Below are 24,648 nucleotides of genomic sequence, written 5' to 3'. Positions count from 1 at the left end.
AGTGAGGTGGAATAATATTTTAAGATATCAATCTTTTTTTTTTTTTTCAACTAGTGTTTCCATCTCCCCTCCCTCTCCCTGCACCTCTGTACTTAACTCTGAACTTGATTGCCTCAGGGGAGGCAGTGAAAGGGCTGAACTCAGAAATAGCCTGCTTGTCTTTCTGACATTTGTCACGGAAAAGCCTAAGCCCTCGGGGGAACTTTGAGAGTTTTGTGGAGAAGGTGAAAGGTTGGTATTTAAGGGTATAGACAAAGTATTTTGGCCAGGAGCAAGCAGAGGGAGAGAGCGGAGTATTCATCTGGGTACTGTGTACACAATGAGGGAGAAGAGGGAGGGGGGCAGACAGAGATGAGACAGACCTCATGACTCAGAGGGCTCTGTGGTCCAGAGAGAAAAAAAGTTAGAGAGGGAGGGAGGCAAACCATAAGAGACTGTTAAAAACTGAGAATAAACTGAGGGTTGATGGGGGGTGGGAGGGAGGGAAAAGCAGGTGATGGGCATTGAGGAGGGCACATGTTGGGATGAGCACAGGGTGTTGTATGGAAACCAATTTGGCAATAAATTTCATATTAAAAAAAAAGATCTTGCCCCTACTTCCCAACAGCCCTGATGGAACAGTAACTAGATAGATCCTAAACAGGAAATGGCTGCCTCATGCGTGGAACAGAATGTGAAAATTAATACACAGAAGCCTTGTAAGAAAAGTTCCCTTTCCCCAAGAGGGACAGGAAAACAATGGGGAGTTACCAGGCATAATAGGCCATGCAGCGTGAGACCATGGATGCAGCCATGTGTGGCCCTGTGACTATGAATCCATTGCCCTGGCACTCCCACCTTGCTGCTGCAGAGGAGAGCATGCTAACAATGGTGTGAGTTTGGGAGAAACGGGGAAGGGGGTTAAGTCTCAGGAAGAACTGATAAGTTTGTCAATACAGCAGAGTAGAAACTCAGGATAGAAATATTACATTGAGTTATAGGTTTATAGTACACCTTAGTGTGTGGAGTGAGAGGAACAGTTGCTATAAAATCAAGAATTATTTTTCTCGGGGCACGTGGGTCACTCAGTTGGTTAAGTGTCTGGCTTCAGCTCAGGTCATGATCTCAAGGTCTGTGAGTTCAAGCACCACGTTGGGCTCTGTGCTAACAGCTCAGAGCCTGGAGCCTTGCTCTGATTCTGTGTCTCCCTTTCTCTCTGCCCCTCCCCCGCTCATGCTCTGTCTCTCTCTGTCAAAAATAAATACAAAATTCTTTTTAAAATTTTTTTTAAATGTTTATTTTTCTCACCTTAAAAAATTAAGGTAACATTAGCATACAGTAAAATTCATCCCTTTAGTACACGGTTCTGTGAGCTTTGGCAAACATCCCATCTTGTAACAACAGAGAATGGTTCTCTCACTGCCCCAGACTTGCTAGGGCTCCTCTGTTGTCAGTTCCTCTCCCCTGGAAACCAGGGATCTGTTTTCCCTCTAGTTCTGGCTTTGCAGGATTGTCCTACAAATGAAATCATCCACTATGGAGGCCCTCTTTCACTTTGAACAATGCATTTGAGATTCATCCATGCTGTTGCATATATCAGTAGTTGGTCCCTTTTTATTATTGAGTAGTATTTTGATGTATGTAAGTACCCTAGTTTCCAGTTTGGGGTGATTGCAAATAAAGCTGCTAGAAGCATTTACATGTTTCTGTGTGAACATAGATTTTCGTTTTAGTTGGGTAAATACCTAGGAGTACGTTTGCTGAGTTGCATGGTTTATGTTTAACTTTATAAGATACCTCCAAATTGATTTCCCAAGTGGCTCTAACAATTTGCATTCTCATAAGCAATGTAGAAGTTTTACTTGCTCTACTTTGTATTGTCAGATTCTTTTTAAAAAATTTTTATTCTAATCATGTAATGGTATTATATTGTGGTTTTAATTTGCATGGCATATTTGCCATTTTTTATTTTTGGTAATTTATCCATTCAAATGTTTTGGCCACTTTAAAATTTGTATTTAATTGTTGAATGTTGAGAGTTCTTTATATATTCTGGCTACCAGTCCATAATCAAATCATTTGTGATATGATTTCACCTAGTCTGTGACTTCTATGCCTTTATCAGGTGTTTCAAAGAGCAAAAGTTCTTACACTTGATAAAGTCTGATGTATCAACTTTTCTTATACGGCTTATGCTTTATCTAAGAACTCTTCACGTGTTTTGAAGTTACAAAGGTTATCTACCCCACCTCCCATTTTCTTCTAGAAGTTTAATTGTTTTTACATTTAGTTCTATGATTCATTTTTGAGTTATACTTGACATAAGGTACAAGGTGTGGGTCTAGGTTCTTTTTTTGATTTGTGTTTCTTTGTTGTTGTTGTTTTTTGCAAATGGACCTATAGTCGTTCCAACTATTTATTGAAAAGATTTCCCTTTGTTGAATTGCCTTTGCACCTTCATTGAACTCCATTGACTACATGTGAGTCTGATCTTGGCTTCTAGTTTGTTGCACTGATCTATACCTCTAACAATCTTTTTCTAACACCAAACTGTTCTGAGTATTACAGGTTTATAGCAAATCTGGAACTTGGGTAGCATAACCCCTCCAACTTGACTTTTCCTTTCAAAATTGTTTTCAGCTTTTCTAGTTTTATTACCTTTTTTATGTTTATTTTTTTGAGAGAGAGCATGTGCAAGTGAGTGGTGGAGGAACAGAGAGGAGAGAGAGAGAGAGAGAGAGAGAGAGAGAGAGAGAGAAATCACAAGCAGTCTCTATGCTGTCAGCACAGAGCCAGATGCAGGGCTCGATCCCACAAACCATGAGATCATGACCTGAGCTAAAATCAAGAGTCAGAAGCTTAACCAACTGAGTCACCCAGGCGTCCCATATCACCTTTCTTTGTAAATTTGAGAATCAGCTTGTCAGTTGCTTAAAAAAAAAAAATACTTGGATTTCAACTCAAATTGCATTGACTCTATAGATCAGTTTAGAGAAAAAAATAACATTTTAACTTTCAGATAACTTGAAAATTTTATACGTAAGTATTTAATGTTATTTGCTGCTATCGTAAATACTACTTTTTTGAATTTCAATTTCTTTTTTAAAAATAATTTTCTTTAATGTTTGTTCTTGAGAGACAGAGTGCACATACGTGAACAGGGGAGGGGCAGACAGAGAGGAAGACAGAGGAATGGAAGTGTGCTCTGTGCACTGATAGCAAACAGCCTGAGGTGGGGCTTGAACCCAGGAACCATGAGATCATGACCTGAGCCAATTTCAAATGCTTAACTGACTAAGCCACCCAGCTGTCCCTCAATTTCTTTTCTTTTTTAAAATGTTTATTTTGAAAGAGAGAGATAAGAGTGTGAGTGGGGAGGGGGAGGGGCAGAGAGAGAGGGAGAGGGAGAATCCCAAGCAAGTTCTGCTCCGTCAGCCCAGATACTGATTGGGGCTCAATCTCACAAACCACTAGATCATGACCTGAGCCCAAATCAAAAGTCTGATGCTTAATTGATTGAGACAACTAGGCATCCCTGAATTTTAATTTCTAATTATTCATTGTTGCTGTAGAGAAATATTACTGACCTTATATTTCCTGTGCTCTTGCTAAACTCACATATGAGTTCTAATAACTTGTTTGAGTACCTTTTTGAGATTCTTTCTTTAGGCAATCATGTTACCTATAAATAGAGACTCATTTCTTCCTTTCCATTCTGTATGCCTCTCTTTCCCCCTTGACTTGTTGCATTGGATTGTACTTTTGGTACAAAATTGAGTAGAAGTGGGCAGAACAGACATTCTTGTCTTGATTCTGGTCTTGGGGGGAAAGCATTTAGTCTCTTACCATTAAGTATAATGTTAACATTTTAAGCTTTTTTGGGGGGAGGGTGCTATTTATTTTTTTAGAGAGAGTATGAGGAGGGGGAGGGGGGGAGGGGGAGAGAGACAGAGACAGAGATTTCGAAGCAGGCTCTGCACTGACAGCAGAGAACCTGATGTGGGGCTTGAACCCATGAACCGTGAGATCATGACCTGAGCTGAAGTCAGTCACTTAACCAACTGAGCCACCCAGGTGCCCCATGATGTTAGCATTTTAATTCTTTGTGAGTGCCCTTTATCATGTTGTGGAAGTTCTATTTTATTCCTACTTTACTGATAAGTTTGTTTGCTTGTTTAATCAGGAATGAATGTCAAATTTTGTCAAAAAATTTCATTGTAGCTATTGAGAGACTGTATTTTTTGTTTTTATTCTGTTGATATGACGAATTACATTGACTGATATTTGAATATTAAACCAGCCTTGAATTCTTGTGCTTAACTCTACCATGATATAACACCCTTTTCATATGCTCTTAGATTCTATTTGAAAGTACTTTATAGAGATTTTTACATCTATGTTCATGAGAGATATTAGTATATAATTTTAGTCCTTCATTATTTTTTTTCTTTTCTCTCTGGTTTCATCATCAGAGTACTGTTGATCTCATAAAATTAGACGATTCTCCCTCATATATACTCTGGAAGAATTTGTGTGTAATCGGTATTATTTCTTTCTTAACAAATATTGTTCATGATGAAAAATACCCAGATATCTCGATTTTTTTCCCTTACCTGACAGCAGCTAAAATACCAAAAACCCTTTATTACATGAGGAAAATTATCTATCACAATAATTTTACTGTGACCTATTTTGGGAGCTAACTAGTGAATACACCTCCACTGGCACCAACTCTAGGGTAAGTTTTGTTGATTTCTGAGAGCAGGAAACCAGCTTGTCGTGCACAGACTTTGTACCAGACACCTATGTGCTGTGTGTTCAGATTATTATGTTTCTCAGAATTAAATGGTAAATACTTGCATTTCTCCAACTTCCGTATTTTTTATTTCTAAAAATTTTTTTTAACCTTTCTTTGTGAGGGACAGACAGAGTGTGAGCAGGGGAGGAGCAGAGAGACAGAGAGAGAGAGAGAGAGAGAGAGAGAGAGAGGGAAGGAGGGAGGGAGCAACAGAATCCGAAGCAAGCTCCAGGCCCTGAGCTGTCAGCACAGAGACCAACATGGGGCTCGAACCCACAAACTGTGAGATCATGACCTGAGCCGAAGTCAGACACTCAACCGACTGAGCCACTCAGGCGCCCCACATTTCTCCAACTTCTTAGATGAGAAAATAGTACCATATGAAATCTGGTAATTTTCTTCTTATGTGAATGCGTCCAAATGATAGCATTACACTCTGTTTTTAAAAAAGCTTCTAGTGTTCTTTTCTGATTTTAAAAATAATTCATGGTTGTTATAGAAAACTTAAATAAAATGTATGGATTATTTTTATTTTTTATAGAGCTTTCCAGTCTTATTTCTATGTGCAGCAAAATAGTATTTGGAGATTAAATGAGAAATGTTTTTATATCCCTATGTTTTTAAGAGCCCTTTCCCAACCATCTAGGCAATAAAGATAACTTTTCTTGAAAGAAAAAGACAATACTTTGAGAAAGTTAAGTGTATGTGTTTTAATTCCAAATCTCTTCTTTAAATAGCTGGAACTAAAGTCTGGAGGATTTAGACCACTGAATTTATTCCATGAATGACACACAGAATAAAAGCTCTCCCACACCACCCAGCTTCCTCCAAATAAGAGTTTGATGAGGAAGAAGAGGACTAGTGGTGCCAATGGGAGATTCAGGCTTGGCTTCTGTCATGGGGAGGGAGCCCAGCATCCTACTTTTCATTTTGTAGAAGGCTTAATTGCTGGTATTTGGTCCATCTGGTACTTGGGTGATAGAAACTCTAGCTAGATAAGGGTATGTGAGAGTCCAATAAATTTTTGACTGAATTCCTCAGTTATAACCTTGAGAGGGTACAAGACTCAGAAAATTCTCAACTACAATAGAATTGTTGAGCTAAACCACAGCTGTGGCTAGGGGGAGATGTAAGGAGGAATCTATTCCTACCTAAGTTCTGTTTGTACATAAAGTAGGAATTTTTGTTTTTGCAGAAGTAAAGAGAAGAGACCACTCATCTTTGCTTCATATAAGCCACTCTTAGACTTGATTTCAGGGCACACATAGGATGCCTATATTTAGTTTAGGAGTTGAGTGTGAAACTGAGGGTGAATAAAAGCCATTTCTATGTAGTAAAACTGCTGTTTTGATCGTTGATAATTCTTGAATCATTTCTCAAATAGATTGGATCTTGAGAGGAAAGAGAAGTGTTATATATTGCCTTCCACTGCAAACTCCAACATATTGACACATGGGTTGGGACTCTTGCAAAATAGTCCCAAGGGTTAATATTTGGAGGCTGAGCCCCAGGAGAAATTGAGCCTTACACAGTAGCTAGGGCAATAGATGTAGGCTTTTATACTTTGGTAAGCCAAATTCTCTCGTTTCTTGGACTTCAGTGATTGGCATGTTTTAATCAGAGAGCTGGATTTCCACTGATACGGATCTCTACAGCTCACCTTGGCCTATATTTCCCCAATGCAACTGTGCTTCATTACACAAGCTTTAAAATATTAATGGTTGACCATTGGTTCCCTGCACTATGTACTTACTACTCCACCAGCATTGTAAGCCTGGGCTCTAAAACTACAAAAGCTAGGTGCCACAAAGTTACAGCAGGTGAGGCACAGTCTCTAAATTATATTAGGTTTTAGCAGTTAGCATTAGATAAACCTGCCTAAATGCTATTACTCTTGATTTTGTTTGGAATTGCATTCAATTGTAGGGCCAAGGAAGGAACAATGGAGTTATTTTTTTTAATATAAATTTATTGTTAAATTGGCTTACATACAACACCCAGTGCTCATCCCAACAGGTGCCCTCCTCAATCCCCATCACCTACTTTCCCCTCTCCCCCATCCCCCATCAACCCTCAGTTTGCTCTCTGTATTTGAGAGTTTCTTATGGTTTGCCTCCCTCCCTCCCTCTCTGCCTGTAACTTTTTCCCCCCTTCCCTTCCCCCATGGTCCTCTATTAAGTTTCTCAAGATCCACGTATGAGTGAAAACATATGGTATCTTTCTATGACTGACTTATTTCAGTTAGCATAATACCTTCCAGTTCCATCCACATTGCTGCAAATGGCCAGATTTCATTCTTTCTCATTGCCAAGTAGTATTCCATTGTGTATATATATAATGTCCTTCAACTGATGAATGGATAAAAATACAGTTTTAACTCTTACCATCTTTCTCTTCATCTGAGAGCGTTCCTCAGGCTCATTACCTATTTTAATCTAAAAATGAAAACAATTCTTTATAACTCTTGTGCAATATCAATGTGGTTTTGACTTTCATTTCCCTTTCACACTCGCTAGAGCAGCTCTTATAAAATACGTATACACACAAAGAAATATAAAATAACAAGATTAGGCAAGAATGTCGAAACTTTGTGCACTGTTGGTAGGAGTGGACAGTGGGGCAGCCGTATGAGAAATGGTATGACAGCTCCTCAAAAAATTAAAAAATAGAATTAATATATGATCTAGCAGTTCTACTTCTGGGTATATACCCCAAAGAAGTGAAAGAGGGTCTCAGATAGATACTGAAGGGTCTCAAATAGATATGAGTACACCCATGTTTATAGCAGCATTATTCACAATAGCCAAAGGGTACAAGCAACCTAAGTGTCCACTGGCAGGTGAATGAATAAGCAATATACATACAATGGAATATTATTCAACCTTTAAAAAGAAGGAAATTCTGATACATGCTGCAATGTGCATGAACCTTGAGGACACTATGCTAAGTGAAATAAGCCAGTCCTGAAAAGACAAATAATGTATGAATCCATTTATATGAGCTATCTAGAGGAGTCAAATTCATAGAGACAGTAGGTAGAATGGTGGTTGCCAGGGGCTGGGGGAGGGAGGCGGAAGGGGGAGTTGTTGTTTAATGAGTATAACATTTCAGTTTTGCAAGGTGAAAAGAGCTTTGGAAATTAGATGTACCACAGTGTGAACGTACTTAACACTACTGAACTGTACACTTAAAATTAGTTAGGATGGTAAATTTTATGTCATACATATTTTAACACAACTTAAAATAAAAATAATAAAAAACACTAAAAATATTCTTCTCAAAGACAAGTCAGACTTGGCTGTATCCCCTTTGCCTGTCATATTCGTTTCCTTGTCCTCTGAGATATCAAACTTCCCCTTAAGGAAAACTCTCTCTCTCTCCAGTTTGAACTGTCTTGATTCCTTTACCTGAGGCAAAGTTGAATACAAATACTTCATTGGAAGGTCCAGTCTCAGTCAGGAAAGGTGAGGGAAAAGACAGCAAGGAGGAAAAAGAGTAAACAAATACAAGGAGGTAGTTACTGAGCTGGCCCCTTCTTCATAAAAATCACCAGTGGTGGTTCATTCATGTGGGTCATCTCTGGAAGGAGGTCAGAAGAAGAATTTATTTGCCAGCTCCTTACCACCATCTGTCACTCAGTAGTCAAGTTCCTTCTTATAGAGTGACACCCTTGTGCTTTTAGGTTATACAACCTGGCACCTTTAAAGGGCTAGTACCTGGGGAAGCCAAGCTCCATGCCCTGTGGGTTAGAACTGTATCCAAGTTCAGAAGTGGTAGAAGGAACCAGCGCCTTTGTGGGTCAGGTGGGGTCCCAGTCCCGTGGCCCGGCTGCTGGAGATACTCTGGTTCTGGCCACAGCTAGCACAATGGAGGCCATGCTAGCAGATGAGGAGGCGCTGGGGATGGCATCAGTATCAGAGCCCCATGAGCAAATGGCCAAGTTGCTGTGTGGGACACGGTTGAGAACCTACTAGACCTAAGAGGGCATATGAAGGGTGGCTAACACAGTAGACCTACTAAAAGAAAATATAGTAAGTCCGTAAGAGATGGTGTCCAGCCTTCTTTTTTTTTTTTTTTTTTTAACGTTTATTTATTTTTGGGACAGAGAGAGACAGAGCATGAACGGGGGAGGGGCAGCGAGAGAAGGAGACACAGAATCGGAAACAGGCTCCAGTCTCTGAGCCATCAGCCCAGAGCCTGACGCAGGGCTCGAACTCACGGACCCGAGATCGTGACCTGGCTGAAGTCGGACGCTTAACCGACTGCGCCACCCAGGCGCCCCAGTGTCCAGCCTTCTAAATATAGATCCGGTAGAGCAGCATGTTGAAAATGTGACTATCCAATGCTGGGAGATACGGACAGACCAGATTTGGTTGAAAATAAATGCAACTGGAAAACTCAGAACTCATGACTTGATGACTCTCGTGATGAAAGAGTCCCTATATTAGTAATGGTGCGTAACACTAGCTGCCGTTACAAACCCACACATATCCTTATTTGCCAGAGGCAGTGGCAATAGCCACTGCCCTAAGAATGCCTGCTTAGAGCAGGTTGAGGAGGCTATGTTGCTCTTATCCAGCACTGAAGTACTAGGAACATGGGTTCAAAATAAAGCTGGATATTCTTAAGTTTCAGAGGCTGGAGAGAAGAAAGAAAACAAACAAACTCAACAATGACCTGATGACTGGGGCGCCTGCCATTGAATATTTCTAAACTTTGGGGGTGGGGGAAAAAAGCAAGGAATTCACTCTCTGAAGAAAAAAAAAAGCTGAGAATATGTATAAGTGAATTCTCCTCACCTTCAATTAGGATAAATATCCTTATTCTTAATGATAAGATATCTTATTTTCACTATTTTTACGTTTCAAGATGTAGACACTGGGCAAAGACTGGTAAGGCTAAAAGGTGTAGATATTATTTTTTCTCTCTATTCCCTTTTACTCAGATACCCTGGCTATCTTCTTGGATCTTGGCAACAGCTATGTGTGTCTTAATGTTGCAGACCTTGGGAGAGATCTAGGTGTGCCATTTTGACTGGGGTCTTGGTTCTAGGAGTTGGGGGTTTGCTCCTGTTTTTGTATATTTCGAGTGGGTGGAATAGGCATTGTGCTAACGTTTATAAATGTTAACTCTCTGGTGTTTATAACTAGTGGGACTAGTTATAAGAAAGGCTTAGTTGGATTAATTGATTTTGGAAGGCCCTTTGAGGACCTATCCCTGTTCTATTAGTAAAGAGCTCAGGCTGGAGGTGATATAGGAAGTCACGCTCTGCTCAGGGTTCTGAATCAGCTGATTCTCTGGCTGAAATGAAAAGGAAATAGGAAAGATTTTGTTTCTTGGCACAAAATTTACAATAGGAAAGGATGTTAATTTGGGGGCCTCAGTTTCTCCCTGAGAATTTGATAATGTGATTAAGTTCTTATTGATCAAATCTGGGACCTTTTAATATTTTTGAGTTTTGTTGTTGGTTTTCTGTTTGTTTGTTTTTAGTAATCTTTACTTTGACAATTGATCTCATTGTCTCTTTCTATATTGGATGATGTGAACAGGAATAATTTAGAATAACAAGAGGATATTTGGTCTAGAGTATAGTATGAATTACTCTTCTTACCTATTTGAGTATTTTATAGACAAAAGCTAAATTGCTTGGTCCCAGGGGGATACACAAAGAAAGAAACGGGATAGTTGACTGGGGGAAACCATCTCATGAAAGTTGGAATTAACCCAAGAATCTGTTGGTCTCTTCCCTCAAGGAGAACAGCCAATCTGCCCTCAGGTGGCATGTAATAAAGATTATAAAATGATTAAAAATCTTGCCCACATTACAAATATGACAGTAAACAATACCCAAATTGAGTTACCTAGCGTATTTGTGATTTAGCCAGGATAATGGTAGCAATTCTTCCAAAAAAAGAAAAATAAGATCTAGGGAGTAAGGATTTTCCAGAAGTCCTGTATCTACTTTTAATGCTCTGTAAACTATTTGTCATTGACATTCCTAAACAAAAATATCAAATGGAAGATAGACTGCGAACTGAGACTTTAAGATAGGATTGGAATTGACATGAACACACTGGGCAGATACTCAGATATAAAATTCTGTATGTTGTGTCTACTTTTAACTTAACATGCATCTATAGAATACAGTATTTAGAATACATATTCAGGAGTTCTACTACACATAGGGCATTGAACTAAGTATTGAGAAATATACTGAGACAGAGACCAGTCCTTCTAGAGTTCACCAGCTAGTTAAAGACATAAGACAAAGATGTTATGATAAAAAGTCACATATGTGCAGTGCTTTAAGAAAGGCCTAAAGATTTATAACTATTATGATTATGAAGTATGAACACTTCTAAGTTGAGGTGACCAGAGCAAGTTTTATTAAAAGTTAATCCTTCTGAAACTTTGTTTTTTTTTTTTTTAAGTTTATTTATTTATTTTGAGAGAGAAAGAGAGAAAAAGCACAGATGGAGGAGGGGAAGAGAGAGAGAATCCCAAGCAAAGCTGTTAGCGCGGAGCCCTACCTCATGAACTGTGAGATCATGCCCTGAGCCGAAGTTGGATGCTTAACCGACTGAGCCACCCAGGTGCCCCAGAAGAAAGGGTTTTATTTAAAAAGACATTTTTTTTTTTTTTTTTTAAATTTTTTTTTTTTCAACGTTTATTTATTTTTGGGACAGAGAGAGACAGAGCATGAACGGGGGAGGGGCAGAGAGAGAGGGAGACACAGAATCGGAAACAGGCTCCAGGCTCCGAGCCATCAGCCCAGAGCCTGACGTGGGGCTCGAACTCACGGACCGCGAGATCGTGACCTGGCTGAAGTCGGACGCTTAACCGACTGCGCCACCCAGGCGCCCCTAAAAAGACATTTTTAAAAAAAAAAAATATTTATTTAGTTTTGAGAGAGAGGGGGCCAATAGGGGAGGGGCAGAGAAAGGGAACAGAGGATCTGAAGCAGGCTCTGTGCTGACAGCGGAGAGCCAAAGGCAGGGCTTGAACTCATGAACCATGAGATCATGACCTGAGGCAAATCAGATGCCTAATTGACTGAGCCACTCAGGCACTGCTCCTCTGAAATTTTGTATTCCCATCTACATGAGCTTCACCTATGGTCACCAACTGCCAGCATTGTTTGGTCTCCCTTATAATTACTCCAAAATTTATTTAGCTGCTTCTTTCCTGATTCATGCATATGTCCATTCATTCAGTCAACAAACATGATTTTGAAGATCTAGATGGCTTTAGATGATGGAGACACAGACAGTACTACTATGACCACGACAACTCCATTTGTGTGTCAAAGAGCTTATAGTTGAGAAATTCTGAACATTCTTCCCTCCAAAATAATAATAATAGTTGATGCTTATTTAACACAGAAAGAATATAAGAAGAGCTGTGAGAAAGGGAAGAACAGTGCACTTTGCATTCACATAATATGGACACCCAACCAGACTTGGGAGGCCAGGAAAGTCTTCCAAAGAAAAATCATATCTAGGTTTACACCTGAGAGATAAATGACGGTTAGTTGGCTAACTTGGCCTAGAGAAGCAAGAGGGCTAAGAGAGCTCAAGAAATTTTGTGTACATTAGAGCAGAAAAGGCAAACCTGGTCAACCTTGTTGGTGTGGGTTGAATGATTTCAGGGTTTTGAAAAATCTTCTGAATTTTTCTCCATGATCAGATACCCCCATCAGAGCCCAGGTCTGGTTGGGATGTTTATAATTTCAAATGATTGTGGGCAGAATGGGAAAACACATGAGTAGTGAAGCATTTTATTCTGTAATCAAACAAGAATACTTGTAGAAATGCTAAAAGTAGATTATTAGATTGTACAGTACTGTATGAGCAAAAGTATTTTATCCCAGAGTGAGGTGGGTGAGAGAAAAGACACAGCTCAATAAATTTTTATTTTCCTAGAAAACGAAACCATGGAACTTCAACTATGAGTAGATTCTGTCAGTTAGGTAGAGAACCCTGAGAATCTGTGGTTCTTAGTGCCTGAAAAATCTCTTTAAATAGGAGAGATAATCTAATTTAGATATCAGTCTTGGTGGCAAAGATAATGCTCTGAGTTTACCAAATAATTTTCTCTTCCTGGATTCACTAAGAAACTACATTACTCAGTGTCTTTGAGGTTAGATTAGGACTGAGTTTTATTGGACTGAGTTTTGGCTAATGGGATGTGAGCAGAAGAGATGTAAACCTCTTCTAAGCTTGACCATTAAAAATAGCTCTTATATTTTATTTCTCTTTGTCTTCTAATGACAAATCTGGAAGATTATACTTATTATTGTAGCTAAAAACTAGAATCAACTTGAATCATTGAGTGATGGCTTAGAAAAACCACCAAGGACAGCCAACTTACATCAGACTGTAACATAAGCAAGAAGTAAATATCTGTTGTGTTAAGCCATTGATAGGGGATAGTTGCTATTGAAGCAGAGCCTTATCTATTCTGATGAATGCACTCCTCTGCCTAGGGCTCTTCCCATGCCCTCCTTTGGCTTTCATGGGCATCATTTATGACAATAAGGCTTGGTAACTCATTTGGCATAGGAAAGGAGGGAGCAGGAGTCAAGAAAGGCTTTTGGTTTTTGGTTTGTGTAGCTTAAATCCTGAATTGACATGTAATCTTTCAAGATAGGCCGAATGAGGAAGAGTAGGTTTGAAGATTACAAGTACGAAATTAATTTTGGACATGTTATGTTACAAGGCTTTTTAGCTTTATATTATGGATGATCATACAAACATGCTTGAGGGCAAGTATTGTGGTCTTACATGTTTAATTCCCTGTGGTAGGTAGCATCTATATACCATTTATATTTGTCGATGGATTGATTCCTTCACTGGATCTGCTGAATTTTGGAGAAAATTCTCTTACTCCTTGAATCAATGAATTCCTCTGAGAGCTGTTAATAGGCTTATTCTTTCTGTGACTGGAATTGCCTTGAGCAGTCCACATACTTAACAGAAGTAGTGTGTTTCTTTGAAATTATTTTTAATGTTTATTTTTGAGAGAGAGAGAGAAAACACGAGTGGGAGAGGGGCAGAGAGAGAGAGAGAGGGAGACACAGAATCCAAAGCGGTTCCAGGCTCTGAGCTGTCAGCACAGAGCCTGACAAGGGGCTGGAACCCACAGACCATGAGATCATGACCTGGGCCGAAGTCAGACGTTCAACCGTCTGAGCCCCCCAGGCGCCCCAAGGAAGTAGTTTGTTTCAAATCACAATAACATATGTACGTTGGTGGTTCACTTCTTGGTGTCCCCTCCCCCAAATCTACATTTTCTTGAACAGTTTTAAGCAGCATGCTGTCGCTCTTTGTAAAGATATTTCTCATTAGGTAGACTGTAAAAGCCAACACCAAATGTCAAATCCAAGTTTGTTGCACAATTTGGAAGGTCAGAATGATCTCCACAAGATGCATACCAGCAGCTAACTCAATTTTTGATTTCCCCAAATGACTTTTCTTGTGAAATCTGGTTTTCACATCTTCCCATGCTTTCCCCTAATGGCCTGCTTTTATATTAGAAAAATAACCAGGCAGGTTATTTTAGAAAAGTTACTGCTCTTATGTTTCTTTGAAATCTCTTAGATTATACCTTGGTGTTTTGTGTGTGTGTGTGTGTGTGTGTGTGTGTGTGTGTGTGTGTGTTTTCTAGAAGAGTATTTTGCATAGCATGGGTACTAAATAAACATTTGTTGACTGGTTTACAGATATTGGTTTGAGCTAGAAGGAAATTGGGAGATTGTCTAGTCCAAGATAGATGAGAATTTGAGAATTCTAGAGAATTGAAATGTTTTGGCCAAGGTCACACAGTTGATCAGGTGCAAACCTGCTGCTATTACTAATGATGCTACTCCTTTAATTATGTGCATAACTCAACAGTTTCACAAAGCCATCATTTATCTCATCTGTGAGGTAGAGAACACAGACATAATCAACACTTTTGGTTTTTTAACAAACAAGGAGATTAAGGCCCAAGATAATCAAGTCAAACAGTTGGATTATTCATTCCACAGATTTTGATCGAGCTCCTATTATGGGCCAGGTTCTGTTCCTGTTTTGTTCTAAATAAGAAAAAGAAGAAAAAAAAAAAAAAACAGGCCAAGTATCTGCCCTCCTTTTATCAGGAAGAAAAAGGAGAAAACGCTATAATAAATAATAGCTGAAATGAGGGAGCTTGCCTCCTGACTCCGATCCAGTGGTGTTTTTCTCTACATCTTGGTTAATTCATTAAAACCAATGAAATTTCTGATTGATTGACTAATTCTCTCTTACTAAGGAAAATGACCCCTTTAAAGAATTTATCCTGTGAAGAATGCAAAGCATTTTAGGCCCAGCAATAAAAAGAGGACTTCAGAGAGTTATATAATTTTATGTGCTCAAGAGAATATGGGGAAACATCAGTACATGTTCCCTTTCTCTCCAGCTTTGAGATTTATGATTGGTCTGCTACAATAATAATAACAACTGAATATTGGCACGAGAAATACATTTGATTCAGTGGGTAACATTTGACAGCCTTAACTTGTGAGATGTAGAACAGTTCTTGCAGGAAGCTCCCGCAGAATATGTAATACACAAGAAGGTATTCAGGGAACAGAAAACTAAAATCAAAGGAACCTGCTACCCAATCTGTTTCATTAAATATGAAAATTAAAATGCCTTAACAAAATGCTTTCTCTTCTTCTCTCCTCCCAACAAACAAAAGCTTTGGTAGGCAGCCTGAAATTGCTCATCAAGGAAAAAGACCAGACTGATTCTAAATAGCTTCTTTTGAATGAAGCAATTAATGCTAAAAGGAACATGTTGTCTCCTCAGCATTTGTAAGGTAAAACATTCATTGTACTTCCTGGCACTCTGTCAGCCTTTCCTTGCCCTAAGTCAGTAGAGAAAGGGTTTGCTGCTTGTGCTCTTGACCTCTGGTAATCAGGAGGATTTGGCTGATGAACTTGACAGCAGTGATTCTCTTAAGGACCGGGAATGCGTCTGGGAGCTATACTCCTAGATCCCTCTTTCTCACACCCTGACTTCCTGGCTTTGGCAGGTTCATCAAGGCTGGCATCCTTTCATTTTACAAACTAGAGATGTTACCTTATGATTGTTAGGTTTTGAAAGGCATTAGAGTAATGAAACAGAGTATTATCTAAATTGTATCTGCTCTGGTGGTTCAGCTTTTTCAAGAACATTACCTTCCTAAAGATACTTACTGTTAATTTGCTCACTCACTAGCTCATACACTTATTTAGAACACATTAATTAGTGAGGTCCAGTGTGATGGAGACAGTATGGGGAATGTTCTGGAGTGGGGACACAGGGTAAGACATGGCATCCGTCCTCAAGGAGCGCTCAGTCCAGTGTGGAAGGCAGGCAGAGGTTCCTTATGATAACAAAAGGTGCTGGTTTAGTGGAGAAGGAGGTGCAAAGTGCACTGGGATTGTGAAGGGTGGTGGGAGCTCTCTCTGCACAGTGAAGACAGCAGTGACCTCTGTAACTGGACTCTGCGGGGCTGGAGAGGTCCATGATCAGGAGGGCTTAGGTTCCTCTTGTGCAGCCCTGATATTTACCCCCCTCAAGTGGACACTTCCTTTTTTACTTCTTTCCTAGGTACATATTTCTTTTTTTAGAGCAAAGAATTTTATTTAAAAAATACAGATGAACCATGCGAATGGTCTCTATTAACTCATTTAATGCTCCAATAAATAATCCTGGTAGCAGGAGGCAACGCCCTCCCATTTTACAGATGAGGACAATATTTATCTCCGGTAAACCTTTGTTATTTCATGGTCAGTGCTGAAAATGCTGATCATTATTTCTTCCCCATGAAACCAAACCCACTGAAGCATTTTCACATTCAGTTTGGGAAGGTCAGTAGCTGGCATGAAGCAAGACAAAGGTTTGTGGAATGATGGCAGAGACTAGACCTATCTTTGTAGAGTATACTCATTTTAAAGAAATCCCAACATTTAGTTTGTTATCCTGAAAGAGAAACACACTCTCTACCAAAATGATAATAGACCTTGGAATGAGATCCTAAGTGATTCACCTTAGTTCAGTTTAGTGGCTGGTGATCTTCAGATAGCTGCCCATACTGAATTTTCTTTATATGTTTTACTTTCCGATCTTGGATGGTAAGGTAGGTTTTATTCATTTAGTTAGTTTTGATGCAACTACATGAGGAAGTTTGCTAATACTCAACCAATAAATAGGTGTTACTGTTTTCAACATTTGCTTTAGGATAATGTGGCATAATAGAAAACCTCCAGAGTCAGTGACAGATGTGCTATAGACTGTGTACCATGGGCACATTTCTTTCCTCTCCTGGCTTCAGTTTTCTCAGGTGTGAAATGGGTACTAATCCCAGCTGACCCCGTCATTGTGGAGGATCAAAAAAATGACCTAATTGAAAGTGTACTGTGAACTATAAAGTGCTATGTAAATGAAGGTGCTTAATATTCGTTGGGCCCTGGGCCAGTAAGACCATATGATCTTTTTCCAGGATTGTTTGTTTACAGTTGATTAACACCCCCCTGCAACCGGGCTGCTTTTGAGGTCTGCAGAGGGGGGATTGGTGAAGAAATAAAAAGCTACAGCTTTCATGTCAACAGTTCCTCTCCCACTTGAGCCTTCTTTGGACTCCCTACGAATATGTCTTCTTAATCACAGGGCTTGCAGGAAGCAGTGCCTTCCAGTCCTACTTTAGGATTCCAGAAGTTTGCAGGCCACACATTTCAGGGAAGACCGTCCCTCCTTTGCTGAATTCTTCACATCAGACCTCCCCTCGCCACCCCCAGTTAGAGATTTCATTGCCTGCTTAGGAAATGGAGCTACTGGCTTTTTAGTTTAGTTTTGTTATATTTTGTTTGATTAAAAAAAAAAAAAAAACAACTGTCTTTAATGATCAGCAAAGTGCTTCTGCACGAACATCACACTGATGGCGGTCCATCTTTCTTATCTCCTATCGGATGAACTTTCCTGACCAAGTGCAAGGTAGCCTTCACTCTGCCAGCACTTATAGGCACTGCTGATGCCTGGAACAGAGCTCGGCTCCTTTGCCTAGTTCACAGCATCATTATAGGTAATAAAAATTCTGGAAGCAGGACTCTGCTAGCAATTTTGGTTTGGGGATGATGCATGAGACAGAGAAAAGTCCATTTTGGGCTATGAGGTGCTGACACCAGGAAGCATCATTGTTCGAGATAAAATAAGTCAATTTGACTCAGAAGACGCAGAGAGGGTAGAGCTATCCTCTTGTAAGATGACATGACCTCCTTCTAGTATTGAAAATATATATACTGTTCTGTCTGCTTTCTGACAGAACTTGAAGGTTATCCTTCTATCTGTAGGTGAGGGAAGCTGGTCACAGAACCAGATGATGGGCTTGACTTTTAGTTTCACCACTTACTAACTGTATGATAATGAAGCCGATCTCTGTCTATTTACAAAGTGGGGATAAAAATACCTGCCTTATCACTTCCTGGCATGTTTTGAGGATTAAGTGACAATGCATGTGCATAATGCTTTCTGGCTTTAAAGTATTTTCACATGAGAAGTGGGCAGTATGTAGTTAAGAACATACATCTCGGGGGCTGCGATTTGTCTGAATCCCATTCTGATGACTTGCTAGTTCTGTGACCTTGGACAATTTGCATAAACTTGCTGAGCATAGGTTTCCTCATCTTTCAAATGGGAATTACAATGCCAAAGTTGCAGGGACATCAGAAGGATTAAATGATACGTGTGAAGTGCTTGGCGGAGCACCTGGCATGTGGTATGCACTCTGTTAAGTGGTTGCTAGTTATATCTTATTTGATTTCTATCGAACGCTGGAAGGAGAGAACAGCTCTTATGGGTGTGGTTTCCATTGTGAAATGGTTGGTATCTGGTGGCCCAGAAAGATGAAGTGTGTTACTCTACTGAAATACAGAAGGAATATCTTGTAAAACAGTGCATGCAACTTAGAGATTGTGACTACTGTTGGTTAGAGTAAAACTGGATCTTCCCTTCGAAGCAGCAAATATCCTTCCTGAAAGAAAGGGACGAGGTGTCCTCCGATTTCATGTTGTTGATTCGTGGAAAGGCTACTACTCTTATTAAGGCATCCCTAGAGCCTGGGACATGTCCTACAAAAGATCTTTGCTCTTAATATTTCTGATATACCTCCAAGGTGGGGAAGAGGGAATGTGGGAGTCTCAACCAAAAGGGAAAATTAGGATGCCCACAAGAAGTTGTTCTCAGCAGTTGGAAAGGCACTGGCAGCATGGGACCATGACTCAGATGTCCACTCTATCAAAAACCAGAGTCCCAGAGGGCAGGATGCTGGAAACAGAAGGGTCTCAGCAACCATCTGGGTGATTATATATGGGAATAAGCAGAAGCTATTTACCAATGGGAAAATTGTAGCTGCACCAGTTTGTGCTGTTACCAATATGCCAAGTCAGTGGTTAATCTGATTCAGGACTTGGGCCCCTTAACTCCCAATTTAGAAAGTGTCACCTTTGCTTTGGAGGCACTGTAGGAAATCTTGACATGAACATGACACAATCCTTATCCTCAAAGCCAAAAAGGAGATAAAATGCAGACACATGTGGCTGTAACCCCAGGTAACAGTCTTAGGTCTTTTCAAAGTGATGTGGAGAGTCAGAGAAAAATAAACCATACATGGTTTGGAGAATCAGGGGTGCTAACATCCCCAAAGAGGTGACCTTCAAGCAGAGCCTTGATGACCAGATGGTATGGAAAAGAATGAAGTTGATCTAATGAATGCCCTTAAAGCAGAAGGATGATCACTTCCTTATGAGATAGAGTCTAAATTCTTCCCTCAGCCTCAGTTTCTCATCAGGAAATAGGAAAAGGCATACTTCTCCTATGTGCTCTCCTAACATACATGAAAGCATTGTACTCAAATTCTCCCTCTTTTTCTCTTTCATTTCCTCCCTTCTAAGAGGTGATCTGTCTTCTGTGCTGTTGGTAGTTCTGATTTCTTCCTCGTGGCTTAAAAATCTGCATAACACTTATATCACTGGGCTGCTGCAAGGGATGGGTAGTAAAAATACGCTAAAAATTTAAAAATAAATTTTGCACAATTGCAAGTCAGAAAGAGAGAAAATTCCTCTGAGTCATGCATTCCCCATGAACTCACTTTGCCAGAATCAAACTCCTGTCATTGACTAACCTTCATGTTTCTTTCCTGGAGCATGGGCTGCTGTAGTGCTTAGGTGAACTTGCTATGCCGGGAGGTCCTCAGAGCTAAGAAAGTCAGCATCATATAAAGAGAGGTTCAAGGAAGGAAGGAAGGGATGTCTTAAAGAAAGGGACAGAAAATTGGAAATTGGGTAGAAGTAGGATTGCCAGATTTAGTAAATAAAAATATACGCTACCCCGTTGATTTGAATATTAGATAGTCAAAAATATCATTTTTAATGTGTCTCGATTATTACATGGGACATATTTATAGTAGAATTATTACTTATCTGAGATTCAGATTTAATAGGGCACCCTGTATTTTATCTGGCGACCCTAAATAAATGGGGCAGGAAAGGCCAAGGTGGCTAAATAGTAATAAAAATAATACATATTTTTTATTATTTTTTAATGTTTATTTTTTAGAGAGAGAGAGAGCAGAGCAGGAGAGGGGCAGAGAGAGAGAGGGAGACAACAGAATCTGCAGGAGGCTACAGGTCTGAGCTGTCAGTACAGAATCTGATGTGGGGCTCAATCTCAGACCATGAGGTCATGACCTGAGTGGAAGTCAGATGCTAAACTGACTGAGCCACCCAGGTGCCCTCCTTTTTTTTTTTTTAATTTTAAAAATAATGTATTTTTAAAGACTTTATGGTTTTAAAAGTGCCTCCAGTTTTCTTTTTTTTTTTTTTTTTATCTTGACCTCACAGTAGCAAAAGGTAGGTGCTGTTCCTTTATCAGACATGATGAAAAGTGAGCTTCAGAGAGGTTAGGTGACTTACCTAAGGACATGCCACAGATGGTGGCAGCGTTAGCATTCAACCTCAGTTACTTTTTTTTTAAGTTTGTTTGTTTACTTAGAGAAAGAGTGTATGAGCAGGGAAGGGGCAACGAGAGAGGGAGAGAGAATCCTAAGCAGATCTATGCCATCAGCAGGGAGCCCAATGCAGAGCTCGAACTCACAAACACTCAGATCGTTACCTGAGCCAAAGACGGATGCTTAACCGACTGAGCCACCCAGGGGCCCCTCAACCTCAGTTACTTTATAAACTTCTTATTTTGCAATAATTCTATACTTACAAAAAAGTTGCAAAAATAGTAGAGTGCCCCTGTATACCCTTCACACAACTCCTCTTCACACTAATACCTTAAATAGCCATAGAACAATAATCAAAACTAAGGAAGTAACCTTGGTACAGTGCTATTCACTAAAGTAGGACTTTATTCATATGTCACCACTTTTCCCACTAGTGTCCTTTTTCTTTCCCAGGATCCAGTTCTGATCCCCACATTACTGGCAGCTGTCATGTTTCTTTAGTCTCCTACCATCTGGAATCATTCCAGTATGTCCTTGTCTTTCATGATCTTAGTGCTTTTGAAGAGTACTGGTGAGTTATTTTGTAGAATGTCCTTCAGTTTTGGTTTGTCTGATGTTTTCCCATGATTATATCAAAGGCTTTGGGGAGGAAACTACAGAGGTGATAGGTCCTTCTTGGGGCATACCATGTATATTATTATACTGACATGTTCTATTAGTGATATTAACCTTGATCACTTGGCAAAGATGGCATCTGCTGGGTTTCTCTTCTGTAAATTTACTATTGTTCCTTTTGTGATTACTAAATATTTATAGAGAAGATGCTTTGAGACCATATACATATCGTGTTACTACTTAAGCTTTCACCTATCAATTTTTAGCATCTATTGGTAGATCTTGTTTGCTGCCATGACTAGTGTGTTACAGAGGTCATTTTCTAGTTTCCTCGTCTCTTCTACATGAATTAATTAGAATTCTTCTGTAGGAAAGAGTTGTAGCTTCACCCCATAATATCATTAAAGCTCAGTTTTTGTAATTCCAAGTATATTGTTCTTTTCACTAAAACACAGGTGAAGGAGAAAGGGAATGAATTTGGGGTGCTATAAAGTTATGATTGTTTCAGATGTGCAGTAGAAAGGAGGTAGGAATAATTTTGTTCATTTCACAAGTATTGATCACTTACTTCTATATAAGGAATCGTATGAGGTACGGTTAAGGAAAGAGAAATGTACAAAAAATCCAAAGGAGGCTGATAAATCAAAGATTAATACTTAGGCACTTTTTATAAAAGGGATAATGAAACCTCTCAACTGAATATCGAACTGAAAAATGGTTACATCGATGATTATGACAAGAACAAGTGTATCATAATGCAGTTATGAAGTCCTCACTGCAAGGTCAGCTCTATGTAGTGTAGAACATTCCAACAAAATGATCATGATATATGTGAAGACCCGTTGCCTTAGTTTGTAGGGCTGTAAGCATCATAGCCTCTTTCTCCTGATTCAGAGAGAACCCAGCTAGAAGATAACTATTTGACTGCCTTTGGAGCCCATGATTTCTTTCTTGCCTGGAAGGATTGTGAGGCTTCAGAGATTCAAGCACGCTTCTCATTAGGAAATTGGAAATTAACTTACATATCGTATCTGGAAGATTTAAACTTCTTTTTTGGTGACCAGAACAGACCATACAGGCATAATCCCAGCACCCAAATATCATCAGAGGATAAAGGACTAGCATGGTCAAAGTTTTCCAAACTGTAGCATATTATTTTAACTAGTAGTCAATAAAGCTGAAGGACAGCTTTACAGAGAACACTAATTATCCTTTTGTGTGGAGTGTAATGAGATCCAACAAGGAGCAAATATAGATTCTCCTTGTGTGGGTCAGTGGTTTATTCTCTTATCTCCTATCGGAGTTACCATTTGCATATTCAGGCAGAATGTGAATTGTTGAGGACACCCTTGTGAAGAAAGCTGATGCGAGGGGGGCCCAGTGCCATTACACTAATGTCATTAAAAAAATTGTCCAACAGTAGAACTTATTTCAACTACAGCAGGCTTTTTGTTTGCATTCCTCTTCAAATGCAGACAAGCCTGAGATTCAGGTAAATAGCCTGAGTTTTAGAGATGAGGAAACAGGTTTAGTGCCATTATGCCACTTTTTGCTAATAATGGTGGATACCAGATCTTGGACCCAAATGCTGTGATTCTGGAAAGTGTATTTTTAGCCTTATGCCATGTTGCCTCTGGTCAGTGATATTATTAAAATTCCTTATGACTGTAAGTAGAGTGGTCATATGACCCACTTTGCTCAGAATGGTTTAGATTTATACTTTTTGTCACAGTATAATTATCAATAGTATGACTTTCTACTCTAAAAAAAGAAAATGTCTTGTTTTGGACAAGAGAGCATATGGTCACCCTATCCATAGTAAGGCTCAGAGAAATTCTAGCTGGGGATTCATTCAATCCTTAAAGTTATGTTAAGGAAATCACTAATTAACTCCCTAAGTGTTAAAAACTAATTATGCCAGGGGCACCTAGATGGCTCTGTCAGAAGAGTATGCAACTCTTGATCTCAGGGTCCTGAGTTTGAGCCCCAAGTTGGGTGTAAAGATTACTTAAATAAATTTTTAAAAAGTGATTATGCCATTTAAATATACTATGATACATTTTGATTTTGGAATAGTATGCACATATAACACACCACACACACACACACACACACACACACACACACACACAGACATAATATTTAATGATCTGGAAGAAAGCTCAAAAAAGGCAAAATTATAATAACCTGATTCTAATTGTTATTATATCTAGGTAATGAGGTTATAAATGATTTTCTTTAAAAAAAATGTTTCTAGATTTCCAAATAGTCTACATTGAAAATCTGAAAAATTTACAGCCAAAAATTATCTTGAACAATCTCTTATTTAGAATGAAGGGATTGCTTTTGAGAGGAGAATATAAAATTGTCACCTTGGAGAAAGTAAGACCCCATAGATAGGAGTCTAATCACATAGTAATAATTCTTCTCAGAAGTAAAACAGAACTTTATATTACCAAGAACTTTCTGATCATATTTTCTCACTTAAACTTTATAAGAACGCTCACAGTCAGGAAGCTAATTCCCCATTTTTGCAGGTGAAGCAAAAATGCGGAGAATACACTGAATGAGGCAAATGTGGGATCATCGAGGTTGTCTCAGTAAAGACCCTCCACCACTGACTTTTATACTGATCCTATATTGTCTTTTAAAGCGATCAGTGAGACATTGAGCTAACAGAGCCTGATTCCTTTGCTTGTGCTACCAGTGTTGCACGTGTTGAGCGTAGGGAGAACAGATCATAACACTGCCATGGTGTAACACAGAAAAAGGAAGAGAAGCGTTTCCTTTACTTAGGCAACCATCTAGCCAGCCATTCATTTTATTTTATTTTTCATTTTTTTAATAATAATGAATTTATTGTTTACTATATTTGTAACTGCCATGATATAAGATAATAGTCTTCATCCCCAGAAGGATTATAATTTCTACCGTACCCATAGCACATTTAGATATAACATTCAACTGCATTTCCTTTTTTTTTTTAATATGAAATTTATTGTCAGATTGGTTTCCATAAAACACCCAGTGCTCATCCCAACAGGTGCCCTCCTCAATACCCATCATCCACCCACCCACCCCTCCCTCCCTCCCCCCACAAACCCTCAGTTTGTTCTCAGTTTTTAGGAGTCTCTTATGTTTTGGCTCCCTCGCTCTCTAACCATTTTTTTCCTTCCCCTCCCCCATGATCTTCTGTTAAGTTTCTCAGGATCCACATAGGAGTGAAAACATATGGAATCTGTCCTTCT

General features: G+C 39.3%; 1 protein-coding gene across 1 annotated transcript in view; it reads left to right on the top strand.

Moving 5' to 3' along the window:
* Positions 1-24,648, top strand: part of TPRG1 (tumor protein p63 regulated 1) — a 223,152-nt gene that overhangs the window by 10,745 nt on the left and 187,759 nt on the right. The window lies entirely within an intron of this gene.

The sequence above is a fragment of the Leopardus geoffroyi genome, chromosome C2, assembly GCF_018350155.1.
Source record: "Leopardus geoffroyi isolate Oge1 chromosome C2, O.geoffroyi_Oge1_pat1.0, whole genome shotgun sequence".
NCBI lineage: Eukaryota > Metazoa > Chordata > Mammalia > Carnivora > Felidae > Leopardus > Leopardus geoffroyi.
Note: the sequence above shows the minus strand (reverse complement) of the source record. Positions and strands in the feature narration are given on the sequence as shown.